Source organism: Mesoplodon bidens, assembly GCF_964165515.1.
Source record: "Mesoplodon bidens genome assembly, contig: HAP1_SCAFFOLD_1360, whole genome shotgun sequence".
NCBI classification, from domain to species: Eukaryota; Metazoa; Chordata; class Mammalia; order Artiodactyla; family Ziphiidae; genus Mesoplodon; species Mesoplodon bidens.
Genome location: NW_027671619.1, coordinates 1 through 11660, shown reverse-complemented (window position 1 = coordinate 11660; position 11660 = coordinate 1). Strand labels below are relative to the sequence as shown.

General features: G+C 45.5%; 1 pseudogene across 1 annotated transcript; it reads left to right on the top strand.

Annotated features, from left to right (window-relative positions):
* The first annotated feature begins 4162 nt into the window (after positions 1-4162).
* On the top strand, positions 4163-9444 carry LOC308610487 (protein FAM170A-like; annotated as a pseudogene). The gene is made up of 2 exons: positions 4163-5444; positions 9387-9444. The product of its transcript is annotated as a protein FAM170A-like (transcript).
* Positions 9445-11660: the final 2216 nt, after the last annotated feature.

Below are 11660 nucleotides of genomic sequence, written 5' to 3'. Positions count from 1 at the left end.
TGAATGGAAAATAAATGATGCTATATGCATGTGATGAAATAATATCAAGCAGTCAAAAATCAAAGACCTAGATCTATATGGATTCACGTGGATAAATCTTGAAAACATAATATTGATTGAAAGAAAATAAGATCAAGAATGTTAGATTGTGATAACAGGTATGTAAGTATTTAAATATTTAAATCAATTCAACATATTGCTTCTATATATATATAGATGCAAGAAAATAAACTTTATCCAAAGAACACATTATTTACATTTCCTATGCTCATTTATCTAGGAGACCCAAAAGAACCCACAGATAAACTAGCAGGAACTAATAAGACGGTTCAACAAGGCACACACATACAAGATCAATAAATTTTAAAAGTCAATCAGGCTCCTCTACACTGGCGATAACAAATTAGAAACTGTAAAAGAAAATAAGAAAAAAAGAAGATCTAAAAATTGTCACAAGAGCCATATAAATTATTTAGAGCTAAGCATACGTAGAAGGCAATATAACTAACAAACTGAGTACGAACAGTTAAACTCCACCCAACCCAAGGTTAGGAAAAGACTGTTGTTACTTTATGAGAACAGACCCTCTTCTTAAGTGGCAGATCAGTAAGTGAGAGTGAATCAAAGAAACACAGCATTTGAAAAGTCAGCTAGTCCAAGCCTCTTGATGGCACATACAGAAGCTGAAGCCCAGATAGGTTGAGTTACTTGGTAAAGGGCCCAACGTCCTGACTCAAGGACTAGCATTTTTCACTCATTCGTAAGACACAATCAAATGCAGTACCTTGGAAAGAGATGGGAAAAAAATGAAGAAATCAATTATATAGTTCCTCATCTTTAAGTACAGAAATAGCTGTGACAAAATTACACGTATTGAGGGAAAATTGAAGTGCAGAGTTTAAAATGTCAATAATCCACAGGGAAACTGGAGACCACTGAAAATATTCATATTAAATCTCTCTAGAAAAGACATGAAAAGATCTCCACTCAAAATGTGAATTTTATAATAGACATGGTATGATACAATTTATAATAGATATGGTATGAACCTTTCCCTTTCACGGGAAAGGTTCAGCTGGGAAAAAGGAAATGTTCTTGAAAATGGGGCCTGTGCTATTGCAGACACTGTGCTCCACCTAGGTCCACGGAATGCTCTGATGTCATCACTGAGGTCACAGAATTCCACTGTGCGCCTGGCAACCTTGCAAACATAACAGCCCTGGTGAGCACTAGGCAGTACTGCTGGTTCACTAAGTGGTACAAGTTTTTCAGCCATTTAGGAGACTTGACTATTTTTATTTGTATTGAATCATTTCAACGGATTGCCCAAGAGCCAACAAGGGCCAACCTGTAGGGAAGAGGAGGAGTTGGACATCTCTTGAGGCATCTTCTAAGGGAGACTTCTAGTTGGTACCATGAAACGGCGACAAAAGAGGAAACATCTGGAAAATGAAGAGTCCCAGGAAACTGCCGAGAACGGAGGAGGTATGTGGGGGGCAACATGCTGGGGCACATGGGTTTCTGCCAAACTAAACCTTCTCTAGGATGGGGGGGACTGAGAACGTGTCACCTGTGAAGCAGGGAGCGAGAGACCTTGTCTCACTGACGCTGCCGTATCCATCCGGAGGGTCCCTGTGGTGTGAGACGGCACAGAACGGCCAGATGCCCCCTGGGAGATGGGAGGTCAGCTCCGCTGGTCTGAGGACTCTCCCCTGGGGCAGCCGGGCCTGGAGCTCTGTCGGACTCATAGCAGGCTGCATCCTGCTTGCACAGACCTAGAGGTGCAGCTTTTCTCAGTCCCCGATTTCTCTCTTATTCTCTTGGATCTTTCCCTGGGGTCATGAGGTGGGGGATGTGAAGGATGCAAGGATGCTGAGAGAGACCCATGAGTTGCTTGGCCTCTTTTACCAAAGTGGAAAGAGAAGCCCCATGAGTTGAAGGCCCTGTTGAAAAATATCTTGACAAGTGGAATGCACTTTGAAAGAAGATTGTTTGTCTAGGGATGGTGTCATATTGAAAGCAAGGAGGTTTTATTCCTTCAACAGGAAGAATTTCCCAAAGGAGATCAAGGGAAGGGAAGGGTTTTCCAGAGACTGAGACCGCGTGAGCAGGGGTGAGAAATGGCCTCAGGGTCCTGCGGGGAGCTCTGAGAGCCACGGGCCACGGGGTGCCTGCGTGCATTAAATGTAGGCGAGTAGCTTGCCCTGGGAGAGGGGTGGTCACCCCAGAGCTCCAGCTAGAGGCCTCTGCCCCAGATTAGAGCCCAGTAGCTCCTACCAGGCCCAGGGCCCTGGAGACTGTAGGATGGGCCCTGGGAATGGAGCTCTAGACAGCAGGCAGATTTCCAGGCAGTGGCTGGGACAGGCTGGGGAAGGCAATGACTGCCCCTGACCATTCAGAATATTTTGCTCTGTGTTCCTGTGTGTTCGTGTGTGTGTGGGGGGGGGGGGGGTAGTGCAGAGAAGAGCGAGATGAATGGGGTTAGAGTGCTTACCAGATATAAAGTCTGCGTGGTAAAGTTCTTGTCACCCTGCCTGGACCTGGCTGACACTCGGTGTACGTAAGAGTGTATACAGAATTCTTGTTAGGGGTGTTTCATGAGACAGTAACTCATACACCCATGTACACTCTGATACAGCAAAAATATCACACACCCCACATATAACTTCCTTAGTAAACCACACACAGCACATGGAGGTATATACATGCATCCCTTCTCTACTACGTTCTCATACAACCCACCTGTATCACAATCGTCTCCTCCAACACCAAACGCTGGAGATGAGATATGTATATAGACACACACACTATATATATAGGACACACACACACACACACTATATATATATGTATCTCCTCAACTCTTGCACAAACACAGCTAACTTCAGCCATCTCTAAATACCTCTATAAGAACCAGTCACGTGTCATACACACCACACTTATAACACATTCTTGAGTAATGCCAGACCCGCTTTGTACAAACCACAGTAAACCACAGTCTCAGTAACCCAGGTCAGGATTGCCAGAGAAAATATGGGCTATCCAGTTCAATTTGAATTCCAGATAAACAACAAGTAATTTTTCAGTATCAGTATGTCCCACATATTGTATGGGCCATACTTACACTAAAACTAAGTCAGGCCAAACACTGCATGGGAATACTTACACTAAAAAAGTATTCTGGGTTTATCTGAAACTGAAATTTAACTGGGTGCCTTGTATTCTTGTTCGCTAAGTCTGGCAACCCTTATATACTTACCACCAGCTGATGTATTATATATTTATTGTAGTTTTGTTTAGTGTGTGTCTTCCCCTACTAGAATGTGCAGCGTTACCAAAGACTACAACAATGGAAGAGTGCCGGATACACAGGAGTAGCTGCTTACTGAATCTTGGTGACTGAATGAATGAACACGCACCATAAATACAAGCCACACCATGTAATGAGGAAAAGTTACATGTCCCAGAATTCCTGACTTGTGAACAGAAACCATGCACACAAAGGCCACACACACAGATAGACACATCTGCACTGTGCTCCCCATGCCAACCCCACACTTACCACAGACTTAACTGATACACATCACTCACTCTTCCCACACACTCACAGTCACCACCGAGGCCTACATTACCAACTAGACAGTGAGAGAATAAGTATGGATTGGAATTAAATCCTGGAGTATCCACTGGGAACCACACTCTCAACTGTGTGTATTCACTGCACCTGACACGTGTCACACACTCAGTAAATATTTGTGGACAGAGGACTGATGAACCCACCCTGAGCCTTTCATTCCTCCCTCAGGAATCTCGAAGTCACAAGAGGATCCCCCTCGGCTTGGATCCACTGTGGTGGCCCAAGGCTGCAGCCCAGGGCCAGGGGAGGTCTCCTCTGCCCCTAAACACTTCTCCTGTGCTTCTTCTCCGCGCAAGCTCATGTACGCCGGTAAGGGCGCGGGGCTCCTCAGGTGAGGGGGTGCTTGGCTGTGAGGCAGGAGGCACACAGATCCCAGGGAGGCTGAGAGGAAACCCAAGGTCATCAGAGGTGATGAGGGCTCTGTGGAGGAGCCTGGGCGGGATGGCTGAGCTGTTACGAGGGCGTGTATCCCAGCTGAGTCAGGGGTGGGGGGCGGGTGTGAATCCTGCTACTACCATGGTGGGGAAGTCAAGGAGCAGTGGCCGGAAAGGTCTGGACTTGAGGTGGAGGGAAGAGGGACCAGATTAAGCATCTTCAGAGAAAAATGTAGGGTTTCTCTTTGCCTTTGCTTCCAGAGAAGGACAGAGTTCTGCATCATACACCTCCAGCCTGAGAGCAGCGCCATCCAGCTCAGGTCCACACAGCTCACACACACATGCGCCCTCCAGGCACAGCCCTTCTCCGTGCACACATGAACCCCAAGCACGTGCTCCACAGTACTCTCCTCCTGCACCACAGCCCCATTCCACAAGGAATGCACCACCGATATTCCCAAACTCACACTCCTCGTCATACACGCATCCATACGCTTCCCTCACATACCACAGTCCTCACCACTGTACTCCACACCCGTGTATACAGACACCGCTCCAGTATCCCCCAACACGCAGATGAAAAGCCCACAGATGACACCAGATACACCACTGCCTCCTACGGCCAACAGACACCAAGCTCACGACATAGCTACGTCATGCAAATGTCCCTCTCTCGTCTACCACACCTGCTCCCTCAGCTTCCGGCATGGCCCATGCATGTTATTATGTTTTAAAATTCCTTTTTCAGGAATCCGGAGATCACATCGAGACACTGCCCAGCCTACCGCACCCCTAGCCCAGGTTCAGGAAAAAGGGGAGACCGCTCCCCCATCACACTGTGTCTCCTCCTCACCCTCTTCACCCTGTAAGAACGATCTGCACCCAGACAAAGAGGAAAGGGGCATGAAAATATACTACATGCAGGTACAAGTGAACAAGGGTGTCGCTGTCTCCTGGAAGACAAAGAAACCCTTGGAGTTGCCTGAAAAGCAGCTGAGGATAGAAGAAGTGACCCTTCCTGAGGATGCGTGCACAGTAGCCACTGAGCCCTCTTCTGATGTGTCCACCGAAAACCTCCTGTCTGACAGTGAGCCCACTGGGGAGGACAAAGAGTATGAGGAAAGGGCAGCGCCAGGCAGCCCATCAGGGTCACCTGCCGTCGAGGAGAGACCCAGGGCCAAGACACCGGAGTGGATGGTGACCATGGAGACCGGCTTCAGGTGCATGGCCTGCTGCCGGGTCTTCCCCACCTTGGAGATCCTCCAGCAGCACGTGAAGTTTGGCGTCCTGGAGGGCTTCAGCTGCCGTGTGTTTCATCTCACCATGGCCCAGCTGATGGGCAATGTGGAATCCGAGATCACCCCGAGGAGGAGGACGAAGAGGACGAGGAGGACGAGGAGGACGAGGAGGACGAGGAGGACGAGGAAGAGAAGGTAGAAGGCCCCAGCCCGAAGAGACCCCGCAGGCAGACTCTTTTCTCTCTTTTGAGTTCCACACAGCAACTGAGATTCATGGGACAGAAGATCCTGGAGACGGTGTGGCCTTGGAAGAGGTAAGGCTTGAGGCTGGCAGTCTTCTGAGCCTATGTCACGAGGGCCCAGAGGAGTCCAAGGGAAGGGGCCGCACACATGTGCTGGTTGACCTAATGGCTCTGCAGTTGCATCAAATGGGACACACCCAGCACTAACAAAGGCATTGAGCTCTGTTGACGTAAACAAGAAGGTGGAGCCTTTTCCTAGGAGTTTTCTCAGGGTCTGCACGACGGACCTCAACTCTTAGAGGACGTACTGCCAGCAGCGCCTTCTCGGCAGAGAGAGCCAGGAGTGGTCTCCAGAGAGGACAGGGGCCCTGGCAGGACCAGACCGTTGAGGTCTGAGAGCCTTGGGCCTGAGCCGAGATCTCACCCGGACCACTGGACCTAGCCTTCTGTGACAAAGGGGAATATGAAAGAGAGTCACGTGGAAATGAGGTCCCCCGAGATATGGAAATGTTCCAGAACCTTCGTTGCGTGGTAGTTGATCTGGAGCCAAGCTCACTGTGGTGTGTGTGGCTCTGAGCATTAAGGCAACGCTGGAGGGTAACCCTGACCAGCAGAGCTTGGAGTGCTTCTTGTCTCTTCCTGTTCTACCTCAGTTGTTTTATCCCTTCCAGGGAGAAGAAAGCACCCTCGGGAGAGTTGGTAGTAAACCAGGGTATATCCTCCCTCAAGGGGACCCGGCCTGCCCTTCATTCAAGATGCTCTGGAAATGGGAACTGACTCATGTTATCCAATTGGCTGAGGGAGCACAACTCCCATGTTGATTCCGGTCAGACATGTTCATCAGACCTAGAGCTTTTCTCCTGATTCAAATCAAGTAGGGTATTAGTAGAGTTCCCATTTATTTCAGCCCTAGAGATAGCACATGAGCAAATAAAAAATCTTTGTGTATCAAAGCATTCTAATGAGCCCTTTCATTTTGCTGTTCATTGTGAAAAACACGCTCACTTTATCTCTGCCAATGAAGTGTTTCCACTTGACCAATGATGCCCCACGATCCCATTAGCCTCACTGAATTTAGGGAGCCCATTATGATGACATCATTTCCCTCTCATTCTTGGCCTGCAGAGAAGAGCAGCTACAGAGCATTCCAAGACTGCTAACGCTCCCCTCACCAATACGTTTCTTAAACCTCTGGCAAAGGAAGTGTCCTCTGAGCCCTCCCAGGGCACATAGGGGGTTTGGGTGAGCAGATCTTATATGATAAATCCACTCCAGTGGTCTGGCATTCCTATGCCTTTGTAAACCTTCTACAGTGGTGGTTCTCAGCTGGGGACACTTTTGGTCCCCCCTCCCAGGAAATATGTGGCAGTGTCTTGAGACTTTTATTTTATTTTTTTTTTGTGGTACGCGGGCCTCTCACTGTTGTGGCCTCTCCCGTTGTGGAGCACAAGCTCCAGACGCACAGGCTCAGTGGCCGTGGCTCACGGGCCTAGCCGCTCCACGGCATGTGGGATCTTCCCGGGCCCTGGCACGAACCCATGTCCCCTGCATCGGCAGGCGGACTCTCAACCACTGCGCCACCAGGGAAGCCCCTTGAGACTTTTTTCTTTAAGGAGCTGTGTTATGAATGAGCCCCACGTGGCTGGTGCACACGGATGTATCAAGGCACTTTTTTTTTTTTTTTTTTTTGGTACGCGGGCCTCTCACTGTTGTGGCCTCTCCCGTTGCGGAGCACAGGCTCCGGACGCGCAGGCTCAGCGGCCATGGCTCACGGGCCCAGCTGCCCCGCGGCATGTGGGGTCTTCCCGGACCGGGGCACAAACCCGTGTCCCCTGCATCGGCAGGCGGACTCTCAATCACTGCGCCACCAGGGAAGCCCTCAAGGCACTTTTTATTGTTACAACTAGGGTGGCAGGGAAGAGTATGTGCCACTGGCCCATCTTACATTGCACAGGACAGCTCCCAACAACAAAGAGCTATCCAGTTCAAAATGTCAGTCATGCCAACGTCAAGAAATTTTGCTACAACATACTTAGAAAGTCCTGGCATTTTGACTTTAGCCTACGCTAACTTTGGGTACAGGTTTCAGTCATTTGAGCAAACTGCTGAAGGCATTCCCAGGTAGCCAAGCTAACACGCTGAGTCTGGAATGGGTGTTGAATGCACTCGTATCAACAAATCCAGCCTAACCCAATATTACATTACTCCCACCTGCTTCAATACCTACAAACTCCACACACATTATTTCTCAGGTTTCTATTGATATAAGTTATAAAATTCCGTATTTTAGCAGATAGTGTCTCCTCATGGTCATCCTTTATACCCGGTGGGTACCCACCCCTTCCCTGCTCCCGTCCCCATTTCAAGGACTCTAGTCTGATTACTAGGTCTGGAAAAACGAGAGGTAGTGGAGGCAAGTCTTGAGGATCCACAGACCCCTGCAAGGAAACTACCTCAGAGTAGAGGCAGACTTCCTTCTAATAGCACAGCAGGCTCAACTAAGAGGTCACAGGTCAGAGGTCACAGGCCTCAGCTTTGTTGGAATCTGCCCATATATTTCCACCTCAAATTTCCAGGATTCTACTCCTTCCCACTGATGCCCTATGACATAAGAGAATCTACAAGGTTGTGAATCAATGTGTTGTCATTCAGCCACTGACTGAATTTGACTTTGGATCCCCTTAAAAAAATAAATAAATAAAAAGGAAGGAAAGAAAGATAGAAATGCTGATTATAACAAGTCCCCCAAAGTGTTGCTATGTAGCCAAGCTCAAAGCTAAGACAGAAAATCCCCAACGGTAAAAACAGATTTCGAGCTCAAGCTATCAACTGGGACTTGAAACTGAAGGCCCTACAAAGGCCAATGGAACTGGATACAAAGCTAAAGATTTAGTCTTTAGCATAGATGGGAGTCAAGGTTAGAGGAAGCCACGCACTGGGAGTGAGTTGTGAACTACTCAACACTAAGAATGGAAGAGCAGCTCTTTCATTGAATGTGAAGAAAGAAACAGGTAGTCCCTAGTTGCTACCACTGTCTTTGAACCAAACTAAAGAACAAGGTCAACCAGAAGGGCAGATATGAGAATCAAAAAGGAAACCTCTCTGGAATCCTCACTGAACCAAGTCTAAGTTCTGCTCTACTTGTGGTCTTTCACTTACAGAGACAAACCTTTTGGGCTTACCACAGGGATCAACAGACTTTTTCTCTGAAGGGCCAGAAAGTAAATATTTTAGGTTTTGTGGGCCATCAGTGCTCGTCACAACCACTGAACACTGTCAGCACAATGGGAAACACTCAAAGATGGTAAATAAATGGATGGGCCAATAAAGAGCTTTTAGGTTCCAATAAAGCTTTAAAGGCAATGAGCCAGGTTGGGCTCACAGGAGGTAGTTTTCCAGCCCTTGACTTAACTCACTAAACTACAAATTACCTTGAGAGTTGGTGGTTTGATATCTACCAAACCAAACCAAACAAGAAAGCCCTAGGATTTCTGACATCTAATGCAATGCAATTTGAGGTAGCATGGACTTTACATACACATGTGAAGGTGTGGTCTAGGAAACCAATCTTGGAAACCTGCCTCTCACATTAAATACATCTTTTGCTGAGTAAAGCCCTTTAACCAAGTAAGTGTTAAACATCAGTGAAATGACCAAGAAGTAGGAAATGGTATGCAAACCTCCTCCTTAACAACTTGTTCCCATCATTCTAGGTTTCTTCCCTATGCACATTTTTCCTTAGGGAATCGTTGATAAATTTTACCTCTAAAACTTACCTATTTCCACTCTCTATCTTCAGGATTTGCCCAATCACTGTTACTTTGTAAACAATTTAAAAAGTTTTTTGGGGGGTAAATTCCTCTTTTCCCACAGCTAATGGTTCTCTGTGTCATAGTGTCTGGAACGACCCAGCTACTTCTCCAGTCAGACCAAGCACTTGAAAGGACAAGCCGGTACCCCGAGCTATCCATCCATTCACCCAGTAAGGAAGCCTGATGAGGAGAACTAGGATGTGTACATTTCTACTGTTGGAATTAAAACAGAATATTCTGGGCTGCATGGATTTATCCTAAACTTCAAATGCATTAATTATAAATAGACCGTTACACTGACTAATATTCTGTCTCTTTGAATAACCATATACATTTTTTCTTTTTTATAACTGATTTCTAGAGGTCTATTCCTTAATTTTGGCCATATATATGTATACCTCATGATGATAGGATTTCTTACTGTGAGGGATTAATATGTTCTTAGTAATTTTTAATATTATATTTTACATTATTTTACTACCTATGTTACTATAAAAATAACAGTATTTTACTGGAAAATTGATGCTCAATGAAAAATTTAAAATATGGAAGTTAAATGTGGAAAAAATCCCTGAAAATCTTGCCACTGTTTACATAAGGGTGAATATCCCTTTACAGATGATAGGATGCATTAACACACACACATGCATGTTTGATAAAGGTATGTGATGTACCTACCTAAAATACATTAAACTGTTACATGCTTCTGTCATTAAGTTTAAGCCATCATTTTAACAGACCTGTCATTACATAAGTATCTTAAAATATAAAGACATTCCTATTGAATATTTCACTTTTACAAAATTTAGTAACATTGACATGCTACTCACCTTTTCTACTTGAATTTCCTAATTATAAGGTCCTATTCTGTGATTTCTATATCAAAGGGACGCACGTTCTATGTTTTGATATGTACTCAGCAACTTCACTTTGAAAATCAATTTTTCAATCCACCGCTAGGAAAAAGTGTGCAAGTCAGTCATTGAATAAATATGTTTGATGAAATTACCAAATTTCAACAAATAATTTTTTTCTTTTTATCTCAGGCCAGAGAGGAGTAAGGAGATAGAGAACTTGACAAAAGTAATCTACTTCACACAGCCTCTTTTCTCTACTTAAGAAGTCCTGATGAAAGTAATGCTAAAACCCTTGGGAGACAATCACATCAAAACCTAGACGGAAATGTGGTGAGTAAGAAACCAACGATCAGTTCATTTACTAAGAAATGTTTGTCCTCTGTCACTGTCATTAGGAACTCTTTCTGACACTTAAACCTCTGCCTTGACGTTCTTGAAAAAAGGGTCAACAGTATGCTTTCTGTATTGCAAGATGAACAATCCATTTTCAGTAAGTCTATACTGTCACAAAAGATAACCAAATTTGTACTGTATAAGGTTCACAGAATATTAGATAGACAAAGTCCAAGATAAGATCCAACTTGAAGCGAGGCTGGGGGGAGACAAATGGAGCTCATCATAACAGGACGATGCCACATTAATATTACAAATTGCAATACTGAGTGGTTTTCTAACACTTCAAATTTTTGTCTCCCTGAATTACTTTTAAGGCCAGATTTAGGTTAACTCCTCTGAATACAAATTTTTATGAAATTTTGGAGGGGATTGCAACATAATTTTCAAAAAGTTTTTCCTCGTTCATTAACTGAACAAATATCGAGCACCTACAAAGTAGCTGACAATGTTCAGACTGTAGATTCAGAACAAATGTCGCTGCATTCGTGGAATTTACGTTGTAATGGGCATAAATTTTGGCATGTTCATCATACTTTTGTACAAGGCCTGCTAAAACTCACACTAAGGCTTCTCCCCTAATATTTAATAGAGGTCAAAGTTCAAACTTACTACACCATTTACCAGAGTTCTCTGCCGTGTGGCCTCCTGGCTACTGGGACATGTTGAGCTATGGCTGAAACACCGACTTTAATGAAACAAATGATTTTTTTTTCTTCTGAACTTGATGACTGGAAGAATTCACATGACACCTGAGTTGTTTCTGTCTCTGTTTTCATCATTTTATGGAACTTTTTTCGTGTGTGGGCTCTCTGATGGTCTTACCACTCCTATCACTTTTATAGGATTTATCAGCAGCATGGATTCTGTGATGAACTGTCAGATTGGAGCGCCAGCTGAAGCTCTTCCCACAGGTCTCACACGTGTAAGGCTTCTCCCCCGTGTGCACTCTTTGATGGGACTGTAGCTGTGAAGGCCGACTGAAGACCTTACTGCATCTGTCACATCTGTACGGCTTCTCTCCAGTGTGGACGCTCTGATGAAGCTGAAGACTTGAGGCCTGAATGAAGTGCTTCCCACACTCCCCACACTTACATGGTTTCTCTC